This window comes from Macaca thibetana, chromosome 4, assembly GCF_024542745.1.
Source record: "Macaca thibetana thibetana isolate TM-01 chromosome 4, ASM2454274v1, whole genome shotgun sequence".
Taxonomy (NCBI): domain Eukaryota; kingdom Metazoa; phylum Chordata; class Mammalia; order Primates; family Cercopithecidae; genus Macaca; species Macaca thibetana.
In genome coordinates, this window is record NC_065581.1 from 18689834 (window position 1) to 18717061 (window position 27228).

Sequence of the window (27228 nt, forward strand, 5' to 3'; positions counted from 1 at the left end):
TTAGGTGCCTAGAATTGTCAAATTCATAGTAAGAGAAAGTATAATGATAGTTTCTAGCAGTTGGAGGGAGTGGAGAAGGGGCAGTTGTTTACTGGGTGCAGTTTCAGTTTGGGAGGATGAAAAAGTTCTAGCGATGGATGGTGGTGATGTTTGCATGACAGTCTGAATGTGCTTAATATTACTGAATTGTACACTTGAGGAAGACTAAATGGTAACTTTTTTTGTTGTGTATATTTTACCACAATAAAAAATAAACGAAAAAACACGATTAAGAAGGAGAAAATATAAATGAAAAACAAATGGAAGGAGGCATGAATCTAGCCCATGGATGTAGTTTACTAACCTCTGGTCTAATGAGCAGCCAGGGTATGGAATCACCAGCAAGAGTTTATTTCCTCTTGGAGTTACAATGGCAGCCAAGTCCACCTTTATTTTCTTTTGATTGGGAATTATTTCTGGAGATGGAAATCCCTGATTTTTTTTTTTTGTTGTTGTTGTTCTTGTTTTTGTTTTGTTGCTGTTGAGACGGAGTCTTGTTCTGTCGCCCAGGCTGGAGTGCAGTGACGCAATCTCGGCTCACTGCAAGCTCTGCCTGCCCCTCGTGATCTGCCCACCTTGGCCTCCCAAAGTGCTGGGATTACAGGCGTGAGCCACCATGCCTGGCTGGAAATCCCTGGTGTTTAACAGCATGCATTCTTTGCCAATTTCCATGGAAAACAAGGGACTCTTAGTGTCATATTCCGATCAAATGGCATTCCTTATGATTATGATCTACTTCAGTATGCCAAAATCTACCTGCCACCAAATACCAGATAGGGCTTCTCATGAGGAGGGATTCCAAGTGCATTATTTGCCTTCAGAAGTTTTTTATTCCGTATCACCTCCCTCTCTGTCCCTGTCTCTCTCCCTTGATTCTTGTGTCAGTTAAATTTCTTCTCTTCCACACAGAAAAGCAAATGAGGAGAGACTCAAAAGGTTTTTCTAAAACTACTCCCTGTTGGCTGTGGAACAGAAGTCTCTCATTTGTGGAGACATGAGGAGTTTGGTGACAACCATTCCCCCTTCCAAATGCTATTAATTTACTTATCTTTTCCCAGTGATAGTTTAATGATCAAACCTTAGCAAAGTGCCTAGTCAATTACAAATTTGGAATTAGCAAATTAGTACAAATTAATGAGGCTTTATCATTTATAAAGGGATGACATTACTTTTATATATAAAACTAGAATGATATTTAAAATGAGGCAACCATAGGCATTTTACCTATAGAAGTTTCTTTAATTCAACAAAATTTTGTACTTTCAAGACTGAAGTGAACTAAAACTGGTTTCCTTATTCAGAACAGTGTCCCTTGTCCCCTCAGTTTTCTGATCAGACATCTCAGAGAGTCATAAAATGGCGTGTCCAATCAGCTTGGTAAAATAAATCACTTATTAGCTTGGGCATAGATTAATGCTTAAAGGAATATACTTTTTAGGTTCACAGCAAAACCTCACTTTAAAACTAAAAACTGCTCTAAAAATGAAGTCTACTGAAGAAAAAAAGAGAGATTTTATTGGCTCAATTGATAAGTTTTTATCTTTATCTCATTGCTTGTTAACATATACTAGTTTCTTTTTTCTATTTTTGTTACTGAGGCTTATACACCTCTGGTTCCCTTAAAAAACTGTAGAAGAACAATTAATGGTGGGAGTAAGGAATTAATGGAAGAAGGTGTGTGTGTGTGTGTGCTGAATATGCAGTTGTTGTAAAGCAGCTTAGTGTAAGAGAGGTGGAAATTTACATATCTTTCCATGTATTACATTAAGTAAATTTCTGTACTGCTGTGGTCTGAATGTTTGTGTTTCCCCAAAATTCCTATGTTGAAAACTAATGCTTAATGTGATGGGTATTAGGAGGTGGGACTTTTGGGAGGTAGTTAGATCATGGAGGCACAGCCCACATGGATGGGATTAATGCCCTTATAAGTGGCTGGAAAGACGAGAGATCTTCCCTTTCACCATGGGAGGATCTAGCAAGAAGGCACCGTCTGACAAGAAAGTGGGACCTCGTCAGACACCAAATCTGCTGGTGCCTTAGTCATAAAACTCTCAGCCTCCAAGAACAGTGAGAAATAAATATTTGTTCTTTATAAGCCATCTAGTTTATAGTACTTTGATAGCATTTTGTTATAGCGTCCTGAATAGACTAAGACATCTATCTACCTGGCCTAATCGTGTTCCTACGTCTTATTTCAGTTTCCCTGAGGGATTTTGAAATGGCATACTATTTTACAACTCTCAGGTAGTCCTCCTAGACTTGGCGGTTATTTCAAAACTCCTTTTCCTGAGGGAAATATCTATGGTGGTAGTCAGGCCATCTGAGCAAGCTGTGGTCTACACAAATTTACATGCTTAAGCGCAGGCACTTCATTTGTGCTTCATTTGTTCACATGTTTATGCGACAGCAAGCACTTCCTTTGTCCAAGGAGGCAATGTGGTAGAACTGCCAGGGGTGGGGACACAAAGAAGGCATGATTGCAGGAGTAAAGGCCCTACCCTGGATCAGAGGTGGGGGAAATAAAAAAGAGCAATTGAAATAAGGATTAGAAACCCAGCAATGACCTCACAGATAAGGAGCTCATCTTATTGGCCAATCCCACACAAACTGCTTAACAGACCCACATTCTTTTAGTTCTTTTTTTTTTTTTTTTTTTTTTTATTGTTTTCCTTCGTTTTTTTTTTTTTTTAAATTTATTTATTATTATTATACTTTAAGTTGTAGGGTACATGTGCATAACGTGCAGGTTTGTTACATATGTATACTTGTGCCATGTTGGTGTGCTGCACCCATCAACTCGTCATTTACATCAGGTATAACTCCCAATGCAATCCCTCCCCCCTCCCCCCTCCCCATGATAGGCCCCGGTGTGTGATGTTCCCCTTCCTGAGTCCAAGTGATCTCATTGTTCAGTTCCCACCTATGAGTGAGAACATGCGGTGTTTGGTTTTCTGTTCTTGTGATAGTTTGCTAAGAATGATGGTTTCCAGCTGCATCCATGTCCCTACAAAGGACACAAACTCATCCTTTTTTATGGCTGCATAGTATTCCATGGTGTATATGTGCCACATTTTCTTAATCCAATCTGTCACTGATGGACATTTGGGTTGATTCCAAGTCTTTGCTATTGTGAATAGCACCGCAATAAACATACGTGTGCATGTGTCTTTATAGCAGCATAATTTATAATCCTTTGGGTATATACCCAGTAATGGGATGGCTGGGTCATATGGTACATCTAGTTCTAGATCCTTGAGGAATCGCCATACTGTTTTCCATAATGGTTGAACTAGTTTACAATCCCACCAACAGTGTAAAAGCGTTCCTATTTCTCCACATCCTCTCCAGCACCTGTTGTTTCCTGACTTTTTAATGATCGCCATTCTAACTGGTGTGAGATGGTATCTCATTGTGGTTTTGATTTGCATTTCTCTGATGGCCAGTGATGATGAGCATTTTTTCATGTGTCTGTTGGCTGTATGAATGTCTTGTTTTGAGAAATGTCTGTTCATATCCTTTGCCCACTTTTTGATGGGGTTGTTTGTTTTTTTCTTGTAAATTTGTTTGAGTTCTTTGTAGGTTCTGGATATCTAACATCGCAATTAAAAGAACTAGAGAAGCAAGAGCAAACACATTCGAAAGCTAGCAGAAGGCAAGAAATAACTAAGATCAGAGCAGAACTGAAGGAGATAGAGACACAAAAAACTCTCCAAAAAATCAATGAATCCAGGAGTTGGTTTTTTGAAAAGATCAACAAAATTGACAGACCACTAGCAAGACTAATAAAGAAGAAAAGAGAGAAGAATCAAATCGACGCAATTAAAAATGATAAAGGGGATATCACCACCGACCCCACAGAAATACAAACTACCATCAGAGAATACTATAAACACCTCTACGCAAATAAACTGGAAAATCTAGAAGAAATGGATAATTTCCTGGACACTTACACTCTTCAAAGACTAAACCAGGAAGAAGTTGAATCTTTTAGTTCTTAACAACACCATGCAGGTCCTATAATGCCCATTTTACAGGGAGCATGAATAGCTGTCATTACTGGTAGAACCGGAATTCAAACCCAGTATTTAATTCCAGAGTCTAAGATCTTAATCTTATGCTCTTTAGCAAAATGCTGCCATTGTCTTTATATACTTTGGATGGGCAGAAAAATGCCACTACTGGTGGTGCGGGAGCTAATGCCTTAAAAAAGTGACAGAAAGTGACAACATAAGGGTATCTAGCAAGGCAGTAGAGTGTAGATTGGCTCTATGTCCTAACTCAAGGAAGCTTGTGCTGACATCCGGGTCCATGGGAATATTGCTTAACCCTTCATGTTTCTCATTGCTTAACCTCATGCTCCTCAAGTGTGATTGGATGTCAGCTATATAGTTCATAGGATTATCATAAGAATTAAATGAGATAATACACAAATAGTGCCTTGCTCAGTATGTGGCAGAAAAAATAGGAGTTCAATAGAAACTGCTCTGTTTTGATGGTGATTAAGATGAAGTGTGCCTGGCTAACTCCATACTCCAGAGTTACTCTGCCATTGATTCTGTTTGAGTAAATGATTGGTAATCATTGTTCATCATTTTTTCTATGGGATACTTATTTGTTTGAATAAGGGGCATAGAAGTTGGAAACTGAAATCAAACCCAATACAGTTAAAATGAAAGAAAATCAAACAAATAACGATTGAGTAATCTAACCCATCACTGATTTTTGGTAACAATGGTAGGACATAAAGAGCATACTTAAATTTCATTTCAAGTCATGGCAAATAATTCGTGGTGTTTTAGAGAGCAGATCCCCTTCTCAAAGACTTCTGAGCATGTGGCTGAAATATCTTAAACATTCCTCAAATGAGGTTCAAATTATGGCCATCCTATTTCTCATCTAGTGACTGTGGTGTTCTGGCAAGTCTGTAGTCTACATTTGCTATTTCACTTCATCAAACAAAATAAATAATATTGTTAGACTCTAATGAATGAAGAATATACAATGTGGCAGCTACTTAGTACACATTCAATAGCAGTAAACTTTCACCTTTCCTGTCACCTCAAAATAATATGAAATCCAATAACAAAAACGTTTTCTTGGGTGGGGCCAAGATGGCTGACTACAAACAGTGGTGATCAGAGGCTCCCATTGAAAAGAACCATAGTTAGCATGTGAATCCTTCACCAGCAACCAGGGCATCCAGGTTCTCTCATCAGAACTGACTAGGCGGCTGGCGTGACCCACGGAGAGGAAGGAAGAGCAGTGTGGTGTGATGGCCCACCTCAGAGCCGCACAGGGCAGGGGAGCCCCCACCCTCTAGCTAAGGGAGGTGGTGAGCGAGCATGCTACCTGGCCAGGGGAACCGTGGTTTTTCCACAGAACTGTGCAACTCATAGATCGGAAGATCCTACTCGCAAACCCACGCCACCAGGACCTAGGGTCCCAACCCTGGAGCCGGGCAGATTCTTAACAGCCTCTCAGCTGGAATACGCTTAAGCCTGCCAAGCTCCCGGGGGAGGGGTAACTGGCACCACAGCTGTGGCTACCTGCTGCCTAGACCATTTGAGCTCTTTGGGGGAAGGGCAGCAGCCAGCACTGGGACTCATAATTGCCTAACACGCCAAGCTCCCCGGGCAGGGGAAGGGCGGCATCCATCCACCAGGCTGTGCTTTTCCTCTCCTGGAGCCAGGGAGACTGGGCAGCTTGGTCCCCAAGAGGTGTCCCCCACAGCCCAACACACTGGCTGCGGCAGACTACGGCCAGAGCACCTCTTCAAGCCTGACCCTGACACATCCTTCCTCACTGGATGCGGCTTCCCTGCAGGAACTCCAACAACTCTAGTCAGAGGCTCAGGGACAGAATCTGGATCTCCCTGGGCCTGAACCCCTAGGGGTAGGGGTGGCCGCAGTCTCTGTGGAGCAGTAGACTTAGCCTTTCCTCCTGGTAGTTCTGAGGAATCCGGGCAGCCCAGAAGAGTGGGTTTCCCCCAGCAAAGCACACCCCCTCCACCAAGGGACAGTCAAAGTGCTTTGTTAAATGGGTCCTGTTTCCCATGCAATCCAACTGGTGAGACCCTCCAACAGGGGTTGTCAGACACCCTATACAGGAGTGATACTACTGGCATCAGGTTGGTGCCCCTCAAGTTCAGAGATCCCAGGAGAAGGAGCAGGCACCCATCTTTGCTGCTCTCCAGCCTCTTGAGTGACATCTCCAGGCAGGAGAACAAACCAGATAAACAGGGCCTGAAGTGAACCTCTGGCAAACCGCCACAGTCCTACAGAAGAGGGACCAGATCATTGAAAGAAAAAATAAACAAACAAACAGCAACAACAATAGCATCATCAACAACAAAAATTCTCCACAAAAACCCCATCCAAGGGTCAGCAGCCTCAAAGATCAAGACTAGATAGCCTCATGAAGATGAGAAAGAATCAACAAAAAAAATGTGAAAACTCAAAAGGCCAGAGTGCCTCTTGTTCTCCAAATGACTGCAACACCTCTCCAGCAAGGGCGCAGAACTGAATGGAGGATGAGATGAATGAATTGACAGAAGTAGGCTTCCGAAGATGGGTAATAAAAAGCTCCACTGAGCTAAAGGAGCATGTTCTAAACCCAGTGAAAAGAAGCTAAGAACCTTGGTAAAATGTTAGAAGAGCTGCTGACTAGAATAACCAGTTTAGAGAGAAAGATAAATGACCTGATGGAGCTGAAAACACAACATGAGAACTTCATGAAGCATAACCAAGTATCAATAGCTGAATCGACCAAGCAGAGGAAAGGATATCAGAGTTTGAAGACAATCTTGCTGAAATAAGGCATGCAGACAAGATTAGAGAAAAAACAATGAAAAGGAATGAATAAAGCCTTCAAGAAATATGGGACTTGGTAAAAAGATTGAACCTACAATTGACCTACTTGAAGGAAACAGGGAGAATGGAAACAAGTTGGAAAACAAACTTCAGGATATTATCCAGGAGAACGTCCCCAACCTAGCAAGACAGGCCAACATGCAAATCAGGAAACACAGAGAACATCACTAAGATAATTCATGAGAAGATCAACCCCAAGACACATAATCATCAGATTCTCCAGGGTCAAAATGAAGGAAAAAATGTGAAGAGCAGCGAGAGAGAAAGGCCAGGTCACCAACAAAGGAAAGCCCATCAGACTAACAACAGACCTCTCAGCAGAAACTATCCAAGCCAGAAGAGATTGGGGGCTAATATTCAACATTCTTAAAGAAGAGAATTTTCAACCAGAATTTCATATCCAGCCAAACTAAGCTCCATAAATGAAGGAGAAATAAAATCCTTTCCAGACAAGCAAATGCTGAGGGATTTTGCCACCACCAGGCCTGCCTTGCAAGAGCTTCTGATGGAAGCACTCAATATGGAAAGGAAAAACCAGGCCAGCCACAGCAAAAACACACCAAAATGTAAAGACCAATGACACTGAAGAAACTGCATCAACTAGTATGCAAAATAACCAGATAGCATCATGATGACAGGATCAGATTTACACACAAAAATACTAACCTTAAATGTAAATGGGCTAAATGCCCCAATTAAAAGACAAGGACTGGCAAACTGGATAAAGAGTCACGACCCATTGGTGCGCTGTATTCAGGAGACCCATCTCATGTGCAAAGACACATATAGGATCAAAATAAAGGGATGGAGGAAAATCTACCAAGCAAATGGAAAGTGGGAAAAAAAAAAAGCAGGGGTTGCAATCCTAGTCTCTGGAAAAACAGACTTTAAACCAACAAAGATCAAAAAAGACAGAACAGCATTACATAATGGTAAAGGGAACAATTAAACAAGAACAGCTAACTATTCTAAATATATACGCACCCAATACAAAAGTACCCAGATTCATAAAACAAGTTCTTAGAGACCCACAAAGAGACTTAGACTCCCACACAATAATAGTGGGAGATTTTAACACCCCACTCTCAATATTAGATCAGCAAGACAGAAAATTAACAAGGGTATTCAGGACTTGAACTCAGCTCTGGGTCAAGTGGACCTAGTAGACATCTACAGAACTCTCCACCCCAAATCAACATTATATACATTTTTCTCAGTGCCACATGACACTTATTCTAAAATTGACCACGTAATTGCAAGGAAAACACTCCTCAACAAATGCAAAAGAACCGAAATAATAACAGTCTCTCAGACCACAGTGTAATCAAATTAGAACACAGGATTAAGAAACTCACTCAAAATCACACAATTGCATAGAAATTTAACAACCTGCTCCTCAATGACTCCTGGGTAAATAATGAGATTAAGGCAGAAATCAAGAAGTTCTTTGAAACCAATGAGAACAAAGAGACAACATACTAGAATCTCTGGGACACAGCTAAAGCAGTGTTAAGAGGGAAATTTATAGCACTAAATGCCCACATCAGAAAGCTAGTAAGATCTCAAATCAACACCCTAACATCACAGTTAAAAGAGCTACAGAGGCAAGAGCAAACTAATCCAAAAGGTAGCAGAAGATAAGAAATTACTAAGATCAGAGCAGAATTGAAGAAGATAGAGACACAAAAAACTAGGAGCTGATTTGTTGAAAAAACTTAGCAAAATAGATAGGCCATTAGCTAGAGTAATAAAGAAGAAAAGAGAGAAGAATCAAATAGACACAATAAAAAATGATAAAGGAGATATCACCAGTGACCCCAAAGAAACAGAAACTACCATCAGAGAATGCTATAAACACTTCTATGCAAATAAACTAGAAAATCTAGAAGAAATGGATAAATTCCTGGACACATACAACCTCCCAAGACTAAACCAGGAAGAACTCAAATACCTGAATAGATCAATAACAAGTTCTGAAATTGAGACAGTAATTAATAGCTTACCAACCAAAAAAAGCCCAGGGCTAGATGGATTCACAGCCAAATTCTACTAGAGGTACAAAGAGGAGCTAGTATTATTCATTCTGAAACTATTCCAAACAATTGAAAATGAGGGACTGCTTCATAACTCATTTTATGAAGCCAGCATCATCCTGATATGAAAACCGGACAGAGACACAACAACCACCACAAAAAACTTCAGGCCAATATCCCTGATGAACATCGATGCAAAAGTCCTCAATAAAATACTGGCAAACCGAATCCAGCAGCACATCAAAATCTTATCCACCATGATGAAGTTGATGTCATCCCTGGGATGCAAGGCCGGTTCAACATTAGCAAATCAACAAATGTAATCCATCACATAAACAGAACCAAAGACAAAAGCCACATGACTATCTCAATAAATGCAGAAAAGGCCTTTGATAAAATTCAGTATCCCTTTATGCTAAAAACTCAATAAACTAGGTATTGATTGAACATATCTCAAAATAATAAGAACTATTTATGACAAACCCACAGCCAATATCATATTGAATGGGCAAAAGCTGGAAGCATTCCCTTTGAAAACTTGTACAAGACAAGGATGCTCTGTCTTACCACTCCTATTCAACATAGTATTGGAAGTTCTGAACAGGTCTGTCACGCAAGAGAAAGAAATAAAGGGTATTCAGATAGGAAGACAGAAAGTCAAATTGTCTCTGTTTGCAGATGACATGATTTTATATTTAGAAAAGTCCATCTTCTCAGCCCCAAAACTCCTTAAGCTGATAAACAACTTCAGCAAATTCTCAGGATACAAAATCAATGTGCAAAAATCACAAGTATCCCTTTACACCAACAATAGACAAGCAGAGAGCAAAATCATGAATGAACTCCCATTCACAATTGCTACAAAGAGAATAAAATACCTAAGAATACAGCTAACGAGATGTGAAGGACTTCTTCAAGGAGAACTACAAACCACTGCTGAAGGAAATAAGACAGAACACAAACAAATGGAAAAACATTTCATCCTTATGGATGGGAAGAATCAATATCATGAAAATGGCCATACTGCTCAATTTTAATTTATAGATTAAATGCTGTTCCCATCAAACTATCATTGACATTTTTCACACAATTAGAAAAAAACTATTTTAAATTTCATATGAAATCAAAGACCTCGTATAGCCTAGAGAATCCTAGGCAAAAGGAACAAAGCTGGAGGCATCACGCTACCTGACCTTGAACTATACTGCAAGGCTACAGTAACCAAAACAGCATGGTACTGGTACCAAAATAGACATATAGACCAATGGAAGAGAACATAGACCTCAGAAATAACACCACACATCTACAATCATCTGATCTTCAACAAACCTACAAAAACAAGCAATGAGGAAAGGATCTTCTATTCAATAAATGGTTTTTGGAAAACTGGCTAGCCATATGTAGAAAGCTGAAACTGGACCCCTTCCTTACATCTTATACAAAAATTAACTCAAGATGGATTAAAGACTTAAATGTAAAACCTCAAACCGTAAAAACCCTACAAGAAAACCTAGGCAGTAGCATCAGGGCATAGGCATGGGCAAAGACTTCATGATGAAAATGCCAAAAGCAATTACAGCAAAAGTCAAAATTGACAAATGGGATCTAATTAAAATAAAGAGCTTCTTCACAGCAAAAGAAACTATCATCAGAGTGAACAGGTAACCTACAGAATGGGAGAAAATTTTTGCAATGTACCCATTTGACAAAGGTTTTATGTGCAGAATTTTGCAAGGAACTTAAATTTACAAGAAACAACTCCATCAAAAAGTGGGCAAAGGATATGAACAGACACTTCTCAAAAGAAGACATTTATACAAACATGAAAAGAGCCCAACATCACTGATAATTAGAGAAATGGAAATCAAAACCACAATGAGATACCATATCATGCCAGTCAGAATGGTGATTATTAAGAAGTCAAGAAACAGTAGATGCTGGTGAAGCTGTGGAGAAATAGGAATGCTTTTACACTGTTGGTGGGAATGTAAATTAGTTCAACCATTGTGGAAGACAGTGTGGGGATTCCTCAAGGATCCTGAATCAGAAATAACATTTGACCCAGCAATCCCATTACTGGGTATATACTCAGAGGAATATAAATCATTCTGCTATAAAGACACATGCACTCATATGTTTATTGTGGCACTGTTTACAATAGCAAAGTCATGGATGCCCAGATGCCCACCAATGATAGAATGGATAAAGAAAATGTGGTACATATTCACTATAGAATACTACACAGGCATAAAAAGGAATGAGATCATGTCCTTTGCAGGGACATGGGTGAAGCTGGAAGCCATCATCCTCGGCAAACTAACAGAGGAACAGAAAACCAAACACCGCATGTTCTCACTCATAAGTGGGAGTTGAGAAATGAGAACACATGGACACAGTGAGGGGAACAACACACACCAGGGCCGGGGGTGATGTGGGATGGGGGAAGTGGGGAGGGAACTTAGAGGATGAGTCAGTAGGTGCAGCAAACCATCATGGCACACGTATACCTATGTAACAAACCTGCATGTTCTGCACATGGGTCCTGGAACTTAAAGTAAAATAGAAAAAAAATACAATAAAAAAGTTTTTTTAAGTTCTTTTCACAAAGCAAAAAATGTTATAGAAACCTCAACGTATGAGTCTCTTGCGTGTCATATTGGTCTTGAAGAGACTCTCAAAATACTGCCCAATTGCTTTTTTCAAGATTAGTGTTTCCAGAACCTTAATTAGGAATTTTGCTTATCGATTTTATGATTCTTAGGAAAGGAATGTATTTTCCAGTTGAGAGGAAAAGTGTCTTATAGCCGGTAGCTCAGCTGTACTAGGGAAGGTATTGTTATCTTGCCCAAAGCAAACGTCTAGGTCCGTCTTTGTGTCTTGGGGATGGGATAGCCAATGACTGGAAGCCAGGAAAGCAGAGGTAAGACAAGCTACATTCAGCTTTTTCCAACCCTGGAAATCGGTCAGCCCAGCCCAAGCATATTGTTGGTGTTTTATTAAAAGGGTTGATTTGGGGAATGTTGTGCTTGCCATGCAATGTCATGCCTCAAAGCCTTGGTTTCCAGCCTTTATTTATATGCTTAATTGTTGCTATGGAAATTCAATATTTAAAGAGGTAATTATTGCTGATCTTGTTGCATGTGTCCATTTCTGATGTCCAGCTGTTAGCTCTTTAGCTCCAGTCTAGCAGATTAATTACTGCTATTGATTACTTTGAGCTTCTCTCTTCACACCTGCAGTCTGTGTAATTAGCTGGTGGCCTCCTCTGAAAATTAGGAGCAGTTTCATTCTGGCACTTTGCCATTTCCCAGCCATGTGCACTGCACTGATGAACAAAAGCAAATCTATTTTAAATAGAGATATCTGGGTAATGAACTCTGTGTGTTTTTGAACTATCCGTGGATAATTCAAATTACCCTCTGTTAGCAAATATTGTACCTCATTTGATGACTATCTGCAAAGAAAAAAATTCCAAAACACTGGTTTTTATTCCCATTTCCACCTTGCTGAAATTTGCTCCTGTGTGTGGTTTAAAAAAAATCAAAACAACTTTCTAATTCTGCTGCTGAGAGTATTGGGGTACTGAAATAGGCTTCCTAATGGAGCCCAGTGGAAGCAGCTGAGTTTACACTCTGAGTATTGCAAACATCCAGGTATTAATGTGCATCCCTTCGTTAGATTCACACTCCTAGTTTGAGAGACAAATCGCCATTCTTGGGAGTCACTGATATGCATTGGGAATAAAAAAGTTTCCTATTAAAAATAATTGAGTCAGAGACATGAGAGAGATGGTTGAAGAGGCTTTACATTTTTCTTCCCAACTTTATTCCAGTTAGTAAGATTTTTTTCCCCCTCCTGGCTCATTGGAAACTGAATCTGGCAATGCCAAACATTCAAATCTAGAGTTCTGTGTCTGATGTCCTGTTATCATACTTTCTCATCTGTCATGTGTTACTGCTTAAACACTGAGGAAATACAAGTTGGTGGTAGAATTGGGAGTGGACTTCCCAAGTAATGATATGCAATGATTACTAACATGGCCAGCTGTTCCTTTCCATGCTGACAGGGCCCCACTAATGTTCCCTTTAGCTATTTAACTTGTGTTGAGTTATTATCCTAAGGGTTATTGCTTATTGTAGAAAAAAATAAAGTGTTTTCCTCCTGCCCATGGCATGCATCTGCCAGCTTTCATTTGAAGCTTTAAGTGGGTAAGTATGTCCCAAAGCCCACTCAGCACATGGAAGGAAAAAAGTTCGGACCGTTACCACTTGTCAGAATGATAAAAGTGTCATTCCACTACAACAAGCACAAATGTGTTTGTTGGATCACAGCAACGTGGGAATGTTCGATCAGCTCCAAGACAGCCTCCACAGAAGCAAAGAAACAGGATCTCCTGAGGTTCCAGGCAATCAGGTGGGCGATGGTATGCGGCAGAAAAGAGTAGAGAGAGAAGGGGCACTCACTCATCAACTCAATGAAGCTTTGGGGCATCTAATCGGGAGGCTGAACACCGGCCCTCAGACCAGAAGGTCCCCAGCTGGAATCTCATCATTTCTACTGCTTCCAGATTAAAATTTAAATTGTGTGCTGCCATTTGGAGGCCTTCTGGGCAGGGTCTCACAGAGTCACCAGTTATTAGGAATGCCTCCTATTATCACAACCCTAAAAGCTATTTGAACAGCAGCCTAATGTGATTGTGATTTCCAAGGACCATTTGCTGTTATTGCAGCTCTGCTCGGATGTGAGTGGGAGCGACTAACCAAAGTTGCCTTCTCATAGTACCAGAGAGGAGAATCAGAGGCACCAGAGAAAGATTTAACTGGCCATAAATGTAAATTCATCCCAAGTAAACAATCTTTTGTTTCCCCTATTTGGGCAAGGTCATCTCTCTTTCTGGCAAACAGCAATACTCTTTCCTGTGCAAGAGTGAAAACTTTAGAAATTTATACTAATTATAATTTCAACTCCACTGGAAATATGAAAATTAGGAAAGCATAGTTTTAAAGAGGTACTACAGTAAAATACGAAGCAATAGTTTTGCATAATATTCCATCCTTACGGGTGATAGGGATTTATACATGTATATAGTTTCTCTTTGAAGTCACTGCAAAAATTAAACACACTAACCTTATGAATATATGAGGCCGTGCACAGTATATGCGGTATAATGTCAGACATGTCACAGATCTCTGATGTATGGAGTTACTTCAGTTATTGGTTTTTCACCACCACCAGAGGAGAAATACAAAGTATCTAGTTTAGTTTTTTAAACCTGATTTTTAAAACCAACTAAGCTTTTTTTTTTTTTTTTTTTTTGAGACAGAGTTTTGCGCTTGTTGCTCAGGCTGGAGTGCAATGATGTGATCTCGGCTCATCACAACCTCTGCCTCCCAGGTTCAAGCAATTCTCCTGCCTCAGCCTCCCAAGTAGCTGGGATTACAGGTGCCCACCACTACACCCAGCTAATTTTTTGTATTTTTAGTAGAGACGGGATTTCACCATGTTGGCCGGGCTGGTCTCGAACTCCTGACCTCACGATTCACCTGCCTCAGCCTCCCAAAGTGCTGGGATTACAGGCATGAGCCACTGCGCCTGGCCAAAACCAGATAAGTTTTTAAAAACATGATGAAGAATACGTGTATGTGTGTATGTGTGTGTGTGTTCAAAGTTACTGGGTGTGTATAACCTGTACTCCATTATACCACCATAGGCTGTAATAAAAAGTTACCTGAAATTAGAATTGAGAAATTATCTGGTGAATGATAAAAATAGTGCAGCATATAGGTATGAAGTACATATTATGTGCAAGGTATTGTGCTAAGTGCTTTGAATAAATCACCTATTTTAATCCTCACAGCAAATTATCTGGATTTTACAGAGGAGGGAGGACATTGACAATTAGAGGTTGCATAGCCTGACCATGGTTACATCTAGTAAGTGACTTTTTTTTTTTTTTTTCTAAGCCAGACTTTTGTCTACTTCTGGTCATTTTATTCCAGTTTTTTAGCCTTGATGATGTTTTGTACAGTCTTGATTCATTTATGTGAATTCTGTAATATTTTAATGAAATATCCATTCTAGATGTGGTGTCCTTGGGCCTAATATTATATAAGCCTTAGTCTAAAACTTAGTTTTTTCCTTAATTTATTTTTACTTAGTGCAAGCAGTTGCATAAGGATTTCCAAGGTCCTGTTATCTTGTCTACGAAGAAAGAGTTCATATAACCAAATGGGGAGAGAGCAGAACTGGGCACTTGTGCCACTGTTGCTTGACCAGGGTCAGGAAGAACACTCAGTGACTGTCATCAGTTCTCCCGTGGGGAAGCCTTTTGGCTGGAAGAATACAGATTATTATTGATTCCATTACTGGAAATGCAGGAAAATCTTCTTCCCCCACAGCCTTGCTGCTGTTTCTTTCTTGGTGCATACACTTATTTTTGTTTCACTTGGATGCTTGAAAAATTTATTCCAAGAAAACAACTGAATAATATCTCTATATTTGTATATAACACATATGTACAATATGTTTTACTTTTCTACATATATATGGAAAAGTAAAATCATTTCATATATAAGTATATATAAAAATATATTTACATATATCTGTGTGCATTGCTCTTCCATACACCATGGACACACAAGTGCGTGCATAACACGCATACACACAATTGCAGTTCCATGCAGTGTTTCTAAGATGTTTTCTGGCAAGAGCTTTTGAAAGAATAAAGGGCAGAGCCTCCTCGGTGTCAGTACATGTGTAAATATCTTCAGATTCTATGAAAACATCTTCAGTTTTTCAATCATAGATTGTTTGAAGGGCAGTTTTATGATCTGTAGTACACATTAGATAGCCTTCAAGGAATTCTCCTGCAAAAACAGAGGAAGTCAGAATATTTTAATCTTTTTTTTTCCCTTTCTATGTTCCAAAAATGACCCATCTCCAGAATCAACTCTTGCCCTAATGAGCTGAAACTGCATTAGCGAATCTTAGGCAGATAAATGGATTCAAACCTTGGTTTGATGATCCTACTGAAGACATTCAATTAATTCTGTTTTGCTACAAGCTAATTTATAACTTTGTATTTATTCAAAAAATGTTGAACATACAAAGCAGTGGGAGACAAAGTAATGAATTATTCTACCTTCCTTCATGCGCTCTCCTGTGTTCACTACAGTAAGGGAGGAAGAGAAACAGGAAAGAAATGCTTTTGATGTAAGATATATGGGTATTTTCTTGTCATATGAGGCAGCCTTTCACTGATATAAACACATATACAAACCCTGTAGGAGATGCTAATTAATACAGCAAATGTTATTTTATTAATTGCTGTTACGATTTTCTTTATTTACCCTATAAAGTCTTTTTCTCCTTCCTTTCTTCCTTTCTTGATTCTTTCATTTTTTTTCCTTCCTTCCTTACTCCCTCCCTATCTTCCTTCCTTCTTCCCTCTTTCCATCCCTCCTGTTTCCTTCTTCCCTCCCTCCCTGCCTCCCTCTCTGTCTTTGTTCCTTTTCTTTGTGATAAGACTCGGTTTAACATAGTCATAAAACTTACTTGCTTTATGGTGGATCATGAGTGGCAGCTTAATACAACTGTGATATATTAACAGATACTATGATCCACTTTTCTGAGGCAAAGCTTAATAATTGATTTGTATAATGTGAGAGAGAAGAAAAATCTGAGAGCTTTAAAGTAATTTACAGCCCCATGCCATACTCGGTGTGTTTTTAATGAGCTTCTCTAGATCTACAGGCAGTGAAAGTTTTCTCTGCTGATGTACAGGGCAACTTGTCAAGACATCCTGCAGGGAAGTGTGTTCAAAGAAGGTCAGCCAGGGAATGGAACTGCATGAGGCGATGCTGTGGTACATAATTGACTTCCTGTTTCTCTGGAAAGTGATAGAAGGTGAGGTTGAGAGGAAGCTGCCCCTTCTCAATTCCCTCTCCCTCTTTCTCAGTTTATTAAAACTGCTTTTCTTATCTCCCCTTCTACTATTTATCTTTCCTCTTTGCATTCTGCAACCTAAAACTCTAATTGCAACCCATGTTGCTTTTGTTGCTGAATTAAGAATATGAAATATTTCTTATAAATGACCCCATATTTCCAGACTGCTTTGTTTTAGAAAGCTCACATTTTTCATCTATTTTTCTGAGGGCAAGCAAAAATCATGTTCCTCTCCCCAGCATGACAGGCAACGTTATTGTGTGAGATGAGTTAATCTTGCTATGCTGCAAAAGAGAGTCATATTCTTCGGGACTCTTTGCTGTGACATTTTTTGCTGTCTCCGGTCCTGTACTCTGGAGGACTATCTCCACCTATCTTGACAGACTCCTCCTCACCCTATAATCAATGACCATGCACAAAATATACATTTGTCAAAGACTTTCTGCTTATATCAATATTTCTGCTTATACCAGTTGGAAAAATAAGTGCTTAAAATGAGCATATTTCAGTCAATTTAAAATAAAGTTCGTCTTCATGGTGTGAAAGAAAGTAATTGTGGAATACGTTTCTTTTGTTGCATTTTTAAAATGTAGTCCTAAGTATCTATTATGTTAGACAGCATTCTGTGAAACACCTGCCTTCTTCTCTCCCGAGAAGTTCAGAAAGTGAACTTGGATAGAATCAGTCATAAAATCAATTGCCAGCAGGGTGATATAGGACCTTGATAATGCTGGTAAAAAGTACAGGCAAGTGAAGATAATGCACAAGGATAGCCAAGGAACTGATTTTCCTCCCCTTTACTCTTTGGTGTATGGAGAAGGCTTCCAACGTTCTCTTGCCTGGCTGTGTTGATAGAGGGGCTGTGTGGTGTGCTTGCTGGTCTGGCTTTGTCTTGCATTTTCTTGTTAGGACTTCTGGAATAGAGAGCTTTCCCTGGTTGTTCAGAGGAGGACAGAAACCAAACATTCTTTCAGAGCTGTCCAAGGTGAAAGTGGTGTGGAAGAATAAGAACCTCGGTGCTCGGCATGAATCTGTCTTGTATCACCTTGAAGCTCGCCATGGGAACTGAGTCTCCTATCATACTCCTGGTTTTCCAGTTGATGAAAGAGGAAGTGAATGAGGGGTGTTTCTGATGAGGTCTTAGAAGTCATCAAGACATCAAGGAAGATGTATCTGAACTTTTGGCTCAACATTCCTGATTATCTGGATGTTTAAAACATTGGATGTTTGAAAGATTACTTTATAAAGAAAATGGTGACAAGGGAAAAGAAAACATTTTTTCCTCTAGAGGTTCCCTAAAGGATGTGCACGTGGCTCTGCTCCTCCAGGCTGGATTGCTCTGTGGTCAGTAGAGATAGCATGAGATGGAATGGCAGATGTGGTGCAGGTGCTAGGAGGAGCTAGGACACTGGCATCATTTATCTGTATCTCACTTCCTCATTTTACCCTTCCATAATCACAATGAACAACTAGGTACTCACATTTAGGTGCTGTCTTAGGACTTGGCCAAATTAGAAAAAATAAATTTCCCTTCTAGGAACCAAGACATTAAATTGCTAATACCAGATGAGGCAAACTTTCATGGGCTTCTATATTGGGTAAGTTGTTATGGATCCCTGACTGGCATTCTTCGGCACAGTTGCATTTCATGTGAATCAAGCTATGATGTCTGTGCTACTCTCCAAGTGTATTCAAACTGCTGTTCCTCGCGTAACTCTCTCAGGTCCCACTTTTTGAACCCTGTACTCTGGAGACACTGTTTTGCCTGTTAAGTTGAATAATCAAGATGGACTTTTCTGACTTTCTAGATTCACCTTATATGCTGTTTGATCTTTATTACTTGCAATATGAAGCCGTACTTTATTTTACCATTTAAAATGTAGCCATAGGAATAGATCATATTTTAGTCCTGATGTTAATCTAGACTTATCCATAGAGACAGTATTTTTTTTTTTTTTTTTTTTAAATTTATTTATTATTATTATACTTTAAGTTGTAGGGTACATGTGCATAACATGCAGGTTTGTTACATATGTATACTTGTGCCATGTTGCTGTGCTGCACCCATCAACTCGTCATTTACATCAGGTATAACTCCCAATGCAATCTCTCCCCCCTCCCCCCTCCCCATGATAGGCCCTGGTGTGTGATGTTCCCCTTCCTGAGTCCGAGTGATCTCATTGTTCAGTTCCCACCTATGAGTGAGAACATGCGGTGTTTGGTTTTCTGTTCTTGTGATAGTTTGCTAAGAATGATGGATTCCAGCTGCATCCAAGTCCCTACAAAGGACTCAAACTCATCCTTTTTTATGGCTGCATAGTATTCCATGGTGTATATGTGCCACATTTTCTTAATCCAATCTGTCACTGATGGACATTTGGGTTGATTCCAAGTCTTTGCTATTGTGAATAGTGCTGCAATAAACGTGTGCATGTGAGAGACAGTATTTTTTCTTCATGGGAACTCCTGCCAATTTTCACAGTTGTATTTTTATGCATAATTTTAAAACCCCAAACTTTGAGTTAATGGCTATTCCAGTTATTTCTAGTAAGGAAGATAATGATTATAGTTATAAATTATAGACTGAAAAAAAGTTCATTTTAAGGTGAAACCATGGATGTTATGTGAGTTCTAAAGTGACCTGTTTAAGACTTGGTCTTCAAACTGATATGTCTAAATTTAGTATTATAGTAAACTAGCTATTCTTAAACATGGTCAGGGAATGGATATTTGAGTTGAACAAATCTTGGGCTCTGGAAAGGGCCATGTAGCACGAATGGTGTAATTTTGTGTAGAAGAAAATAATATATTCTTTGTTCTAAATCTATATTAAAAATAATTTAAACCTTTTATTTATAAAGCTTTTTTGGAATTTTGCAATGCTTAACAGTTATTAGACACAATAATTACTATATTGAATTATAGGCAATGTGTGTGGAATATATATTGAAAGTCTTGGGTATTGCTCTATTTAAATAGTTGGGTATTTGCACAAGGCAGTGATGTATAGTGAGAGCCTTTCTTCTTTCCTTCCTTCCCTCCCTCCCTCCCTCCCTCCCTCCCTCCCTCCTTCCCTCCTTCCCTCCTTCCCTCCCTCCCTCCCTCCTTCCCTCCTTCCCTCCTTCCCTTCTTCCTTCCTTCCTTCCTTCCTTCCTTCCTTCCTTCCTTCCTTCCTTCCTTCCTTCCTTCCTTCCTTCCTCCCTCCCTCCCTCCCTCCCTCCCTCCCTCCCTTCCTTCCTTCCTTCCTACCCCCCTCTTCTTCCCTCCCTCCCTTCCTACCCCCCTCTTCCTCCCTCCCTTTCTTCCTTCCTCTATACCTCTCCTCCCATACCCTATCCCACTTTTCCCTCCCCTCCCCTCCCCTCCCCTCCTCTTCCCTTCCCTTCCCTTCCCTTCTCTCCTCCATTCCTTTCAGAAATATCCACCAAATGCCCTCTCTGAGCCAAGCATTATGTTGTGGAGATACACAATTAAGACATGTAAGTCAATTACTATCTGCTTTGTCTCTTAAACCTAGAACATAAAAAGTTAATTCTTAATTCCTTCCCCCGCCTTTTTTTTTTTTTTTTGCTCAGCTTTTATAGCCGTCAGAATGCTTGTTGACTCTACCTCCAAAATATATAACCTGGATCTGTTACACCAAATCAACTGCCGTACCTACCCACCTTAGGGCCGTGCCATCATCACTTTCACCTCATCTATTACAATTGTCACCTAGCTGGTCTCCTGGCATACACGGTTACCTTCCTTATCATTTATCTTCTAGTAGCCACAGTGATGTTTAAAAATATAAATCCTATCATGTCATCTTCCCGCGTTTTGTAACCCTCCAGTAACTTCCAATGCTTTGTATTTCATGATGAGTTCCTAATTCTTTCCTTTGTCCTTACATGGCGTGACTCCTTCCTACCTCCCTGATCTCTTGCTGGTGACTCCCTCTCTCGCACACTACTCTCCAGTGATACTCATGCACTCTTTGATCTTCAGAAAGCTTGTGCCTGCCTCAGAGTCATTGCCCTTGATTTTTCCTCTGTCCAGAGTGATCTTTTCCTCATTGCTATGGCAGGTTTCATTTCTTCATTCATGCCTTAGCTCAGATGCTAGCTTTCTATAGAGACCTCCCATCACCTGGCTCCCCTCTTCATCACTGTCTATCACATTGCCTTACTTTATTACTCATGACACTACTGCTAACCAAAGTTACTTTATTAATTTATTTGTTTGCACAGTTATTATTTATGTTTCTCACTAGAATGCAGTCTGTATGACAGCTGGTCATTTTCTGTTTTGTTCATGACAGCATCCTTATTCATGACTGTATCCCCAATGCTGAGACCAGAGTTTAGCATATTCAAGCAGCTGGTTTCTTATTTTTCTTTCATAAATCTGATGAAGGCTGATGGCTTCTGTTCAAAAAACTTATATTAGTCCTTTTACAAAATTTAAGTCTAATATAACAAGGATGTATCAGTCTGCTTGGGCTGCCATAACAAAATGTCACAGACTGGGAGGCTAGAAGTTCAATATCAAGGTGCTGTTAGGGTTGATTCTTCACGAGGCATCTCTTTCTGGCTTGTAGACAATTGCCTTCTCCCTTTGTTTTCATGTGGCTTCTCTTCTCTGTGCACGCTCAGGATTGCGGGGGGCGGGGAAAGAGAGAGAGAGAGAGAGAGAGATGGATCTATCTCATATCTCTTTCTCTTCTTACAAGAACACTAATCCTATGGGATTGGGGCCCCTTCCTTATGACCTTCTTTAACCTCAGTTACCTCCTAAAGGTCCTGTCTCCAAACACAATCACATTGGGGGTTAGGACTTCAAAATATAAATTGGGAGATGAGGACACAATTCAGTGCATAACAAAGGGTGAGGAGAAAAGTCCTTTTATTTTGGTTGTCTAAACTGTAATGAATTTGTGCAATTCTACACAGGAGCAATCTGAGAATTTGGCATGTATATTTGGGCCAAAGTATCGCTTGACTTGTAGTTAGTATGTCTCAGTGCATGTTATGGCACAAATTGTATATTTTAATGGGATATTTTAGTAAGCTTCTCCTTGATATGCACAGTGGGGCATAAACACGCTGATAATTTAAATTGTGATTTATTTATTTATTTATTTGCTGCAGAAGGGTTTGGCTAGGTAGCATGCTTAATTGTATGGAGCTCTTCTTCTCAGGAGTCTGCCTTCAAAAACTCCTTGAAGCTTTATGCTTTCAATGAGCATTAATATTATGATGTGCAAAACTTTACCATGGGGCAAGCTTAATTCCATAAAGGCCAGATAGAAGGCTTCAAAGAAAGATAAAGAAACAAATTATGAAAAAACTCTTTTTCTTTTCCTCTTTCTTTCTTCTCACCATGTTTTCTCTTTCTCCTCATGCTTTCTTCTTTAGAAGGAGATCCTGGGTGAGAGATGATTTCCTTAATTCACTTTATTGCCTATTTCCCTAGGCATGAATATTTAGGAGGTACCTAAGGATGGTTTCTAGGCAGTGACAGAAATGGAAATTATCTACCCTGGGAACTCTGCATGTATCCTTGTTAACTCATTCTTATACTGTTAAATGAATAACATATTGGTGGGACCAGAAGACTTGGAAGCTCTCCATCATCCACATTCCATTTTTATACTCTGTTTTTAGGGTGACAATCTTGTTTGTTTACCTAAGTTGCAAGATACCCCATATCTTATACAAATGGGAAAATTAACTGGGCAGATTCATGCGTGAATTAAGTTGTTGCCTTGTTTTGTATCCTTTCCGGAATCTCAGGTTAAATAAATGGGCCTGCATGGATAATTAGGAGTTTTCAGTGGCTGAAATTTAAATTTCTTATTGAATGACTCAGTTTTCAGTGGCTACATCATTCAATAATAAATTTAAAACGTTACATAAATATGGTGTGATTATTATGTGCACATCATAAAACCCAGTACATTTTTAGAGTAAGTGAAATTCAGATAAAATTGGAGGGGGTTGCTTAACTACTGAGAAACTGCTAGAGCATTGATTGTAGATTAGAAATTTTGAAAACCTTCACATAGATTGTGATAAACTCGCTGCTCTCCTGTAAATGAGATAATGTGGGGCAAACACTTGATCTTGTTTTCAAATCTGACCTGAGAAGCTATACAAATATTGAGGTGTATAGAGAAATTATCATATGCATATCTAGAGGCATATAACTAAATTTGGTACTGAAAGTGATTTGACTGGGATGTGGTGAAAATGTTCACCAGGTTTGAATTTTCTTAGGAACTTGAAGAAAGAGAACCCTCATGTTTTATGAGATCTAATCTATTTATTTGGGGTGCATCTGAATGAATGAGCATCTTATTTAACTGGGCAATCCTGTGTGTTCCAGCTGCAGATGAAGAGATTGCTTCGCTTCAAACCTCCTGACTGCCATGGAACCATCTGGCACATGCACGTGTGTGGAGAGGTGAGACACCAGCTAACACTAAAGTCTTCAGCTGGTGTAAGTTGTTTCTTATTTACCACTTCATACCACATCTGGGTACAGAGGCAGAATTAAAACTCATCTTGAGTCCCTTCCACCCACCTTAAAGCTCATTCTTTTCTACTTTTTAACTTACAGGAAGCTACCCATTCTTAGATAAAATAGTTGGAATAAAAAAAATTAGCAATTACAGTTGAGGAAATCTAAAGATTTTATTTCATTTCATTCACACTTAGAGGTTTATCCCCAATTATTGCTTTTAATCAAGGGGAAAAATGTTCGCATGTTTTTCCCCTATGTGCTACTTTGAGCAATATTCATATGTTATGTGAAATGATTATGCTAAATGTATGTCAGAACTTGAGTCTTGGTGTGGATATATATTGAGTCTATGGGGCCCAAAAGAGAACAACAGGATGAAGGTAGGAAAGTCAAGGGATTGTGAAAAAATGAAGAACTAGTAAGTGATGGGTAAGTGGGGACTTGAATGAGAAATTGGGTGGTTTGAACAGATTGTGTATATGTTTTCCTCTCTGAGACCCATAAGATTCCTTGTACATTGCATGGGGAAAAATAATCTTTGCCTTCTTTTTTGTCTCTTAACTATGTACTTTCATCATTGCTGTACATTCTTTTAAGCTTAGCTCAGAAAAGAAGGGGTAATATAATACAGAAGCTCAGTTGAAAACTGGCTTTAGATCTCTCCCTAGCCAGGTGAGACACAAAGGAGGTCATTAGTAACACATGTTTTCTTGTTAAACTGGATGTATTACTACAGTTGAAAAGAGTGGTCTAATGCCTAGCACATCATTTTTCCTCTTTTTTATAAATCATTCCACAAAGAGAAACAGCATCTTTAAGAACCGAAGACTGTCTGGACATGTGTCTTATGGTGTAAAATGCAGACAAGCATGGCCCAGGGGCTTCCTCTGTCTGGTTGCTCTTCACCAAAGTGCTGGAAGTGCCTGATTCAATTAGTAATCAGAGATGTCGTCATTGCTATTTTGTGACTTTAAGAGACTTGATTGTGAATTATATTCACAGATTGCAAATTTATTTCTAAATATGGCCCTTTGTATTTGAGTACCTCAAGAGTCTTACGGTCTGTGATAAAATCTAGTTTCCTCCATACATTAGACATCATTGTATTCATCAAGATTTTGGTCAACAGATCCAGGCAAAATCCATGTGTGTGAGTAATGTATTTGCCAATATTTTGTTTGTGAGAATAATTTTGTTAGCTATCCTCCTCCTGCCCTACCCCAGCTGAGATATCTAATGACTAACACATATAATTCCAAAATGGGAACATCTCAGGTTTTAATGTCTGAAGCTAATTAGTCCACAAAAGTTGAGCCTACCTTACTGATGACACTGTGCTGTATGTGATGGGGCAACCAAAAAGATACGGTATGGTACTAGTCCTGAAGGAATTTTCAGTGTTTGGGAGGTCAAGCTGTATACAGATTTAAAAAATAACTAATTTTGAAAGTTGTGTTACTAAAGTGCCAAGTACATGCTACTTATTAAGTAGTTTTTTTTAGGAAGGCTTTTTTTCTGCACTGCAGAGTTTAGTATGAACTTATCCTAAGGTGGATCTAAGTGCTTTTACCATGTAGTTTGAGAGCCATTCTATCTATGAACTGGTACATAAACCATTCTATCTATAAACCAGACAACTATGGAAGGTTGTTAAAAGCAAATACGATATTTTAGATGGACACTGCTGAAAGTTAAAGAGTTATTAAAGACACCATAAGAAGAGTGGATATTTAAGTCTTCCTGTCTAAAAAGACCTAAGTAACAAACACCTAGGTATTTCCACACTCATGGCATCATTGCCATATGGTCTCATCACATGATTTATATTCATAAACACATCAGAAGTTGGGGAAAAGCTGGCAGTTTAACCCTTTATTAAAGTCACTGATTTTGTTCTATCGCATAAGAGAACTTTGCCCATCAGAAAAGCAGTTAAGACAGGTTTTGCCTATTTCTCTCCTCCCAGAAAATTTAGTACATAATTCCCATGCTTAAAAAATGCATCAAAGAGAGAAACACCAGCTTGCTGACACCCTCATAATGGAGTATGGCCAATGCAATTGTTGATCTCTTACAGCTTTTTGAAGCAGTTAAGCTCTGAATAGGTCCACCCTTCTGTTATTTAGCCAGCAATCTGCTCCCTTCCAATGAATGAAATAAAAGCTGAGAGGCAGGATTTCATTTCTGTTCAAATTAGAAACCTGTCTCTTTAGGACCTGAGTCCTTTCCTTCTCCATTAAATCTTCTACTACCAAGGAGAGAGAGAGAGAAAAAAGATTTTGGATATGCAGCATAATGATCATTCCATCAGCTAGCAACTTCACTTTGTGAGGGTTTTTTTTTCTTCTTTAATTGAGTACGAGGAGATCCAAAATGTGAATGCTATAAGCAAATCCATTATTCTTAGTACTGCTACCTATAATTAACACCGCCCAATGGAATTTAAAAAATATTTATAAAAAAGGCAACAGAGTAACAATTACCATTATCCCCAACTAAACTCCTCCTCCTCTATGTTTTCATCAAGAGAGTGGTGTTGTTACTTCAACAGGCACAGTGTTGTGGTGACTTTTGTGATACAAATAAAGCAAGACTAAAATTTTAATTGTGAAATTTAAAAGGAAAGTAATTGCTTAGTGTTGGCTAATTCCATCTTTGTGCGATGACAGCAGCTGCGTTTCCCTGCCTTGTGTATTTTAACAGATGGCATTATTTCTTATGGAGTGTTACAGTAGCGACCGAGGTGACACTGAAGGAAAATTCTGTGACAGTATGTTAAGTAAGATATTACTGACAGCCCTGCTGAGTGGCGATGCAGAACTGCATGTCGTGGATCTATTCTCACCTCTTCAGCCCCCACCAAATGGTCTCCATTTGTGGCATGTGCAAGCAGAATGGAAACATGAATGGAAAATCATGTTCTTTTTTTTGAATTCACTTGTTTGCATTCCATTAATAGGGCTGGGATGGAGGCTCAAATCTGGTATAAAAGATACATTTATCAATCCTGTATCATACTGTTGTACCTTTCTACCAGAGGTAGGAAAATGGAGAGGCACCAATAGGCCTGAGTTCTAGGCCAAGATCTGCCACAAGTCACCTTTCTCCAGGATTGGTTTCCTTTGCATAAAGTACTGGGATTGGACTATGGCAGCACAGTCCCTAGGGCCCTTTTCAGCTCCAACTTTCTGTGATGCTGAAAGTCCTGTGCTTTGTATTTTAATGGCACAGAAGACAAAGCAAAAGTGCTTTGTATTTTAATGGCACAGAAGACAAAGCAAAATGCAGGATGGAAACTAGATTTTGCAGCATAGAGAAAAGATCATTGGGTCACAGGTCAGGATCTCTGGTCATGGTTCAGCCACGAAACAAGTCCCTGAGCCACTCGGTGTCGGCTTCTCCACTTCCTTCACAAGGCTGCAGTCAAGAGCTTATGGGATGCTGCTGCTGAAAGATGCTCATGAATCCAAGAAACATTGCACAGCTGACCTGTGCTAGACACTGTGCCAAGGACTGGGGATTCAAGGGTGGGTAAAGCGGGGTTCTTATTTTGGAGGAGGATATCTAATGAAGGAGACAGGTATGTACATGCGTAATTACAGTAAGTGTATTAGAGGCTTTGATGGGCACAAATACAGGGTGATAGAAAAGGAGGTGCAGCTCACCTGGTAGGAGCCATAGAAGGCTTCCAGAAAGAAATGGGTTCTAATTTAAGGCAAAGCATAAGTAGAGGCAGGAAGAACATGTGCCAGAAGCTTCTTGAGTCAGGGTTCAGAAATCATTATGGTTTGCTTTTCCTTTGCCACTGGTCTTAAAAACAGGAGCCTGCCAGCATCTTG

General features: G+C 39.5%; 1 long non-coding RNA gene across 2 annotated transcripts in view; it reads left to right on the forward strand.

Moving 5' to 3' along the window:
* LOC126951987 (uncharacterized) overlaps positions 1-27228 on the forward strand; it is a 272298-nt gene that overhangs the window by 132924 nt on the left and 112146 nt on the right. For both annotated transcript variants that reach the window (XR_007724756.1, XR_007724757.1), the window contains exon 3: positions 23252-23365. This is a non-coding gene — a long non-coding RNA (uncharacterized LOC126951987). The remainder of the gene's footprint in view (positions 1-23251; positions 23366-27228) is intronic.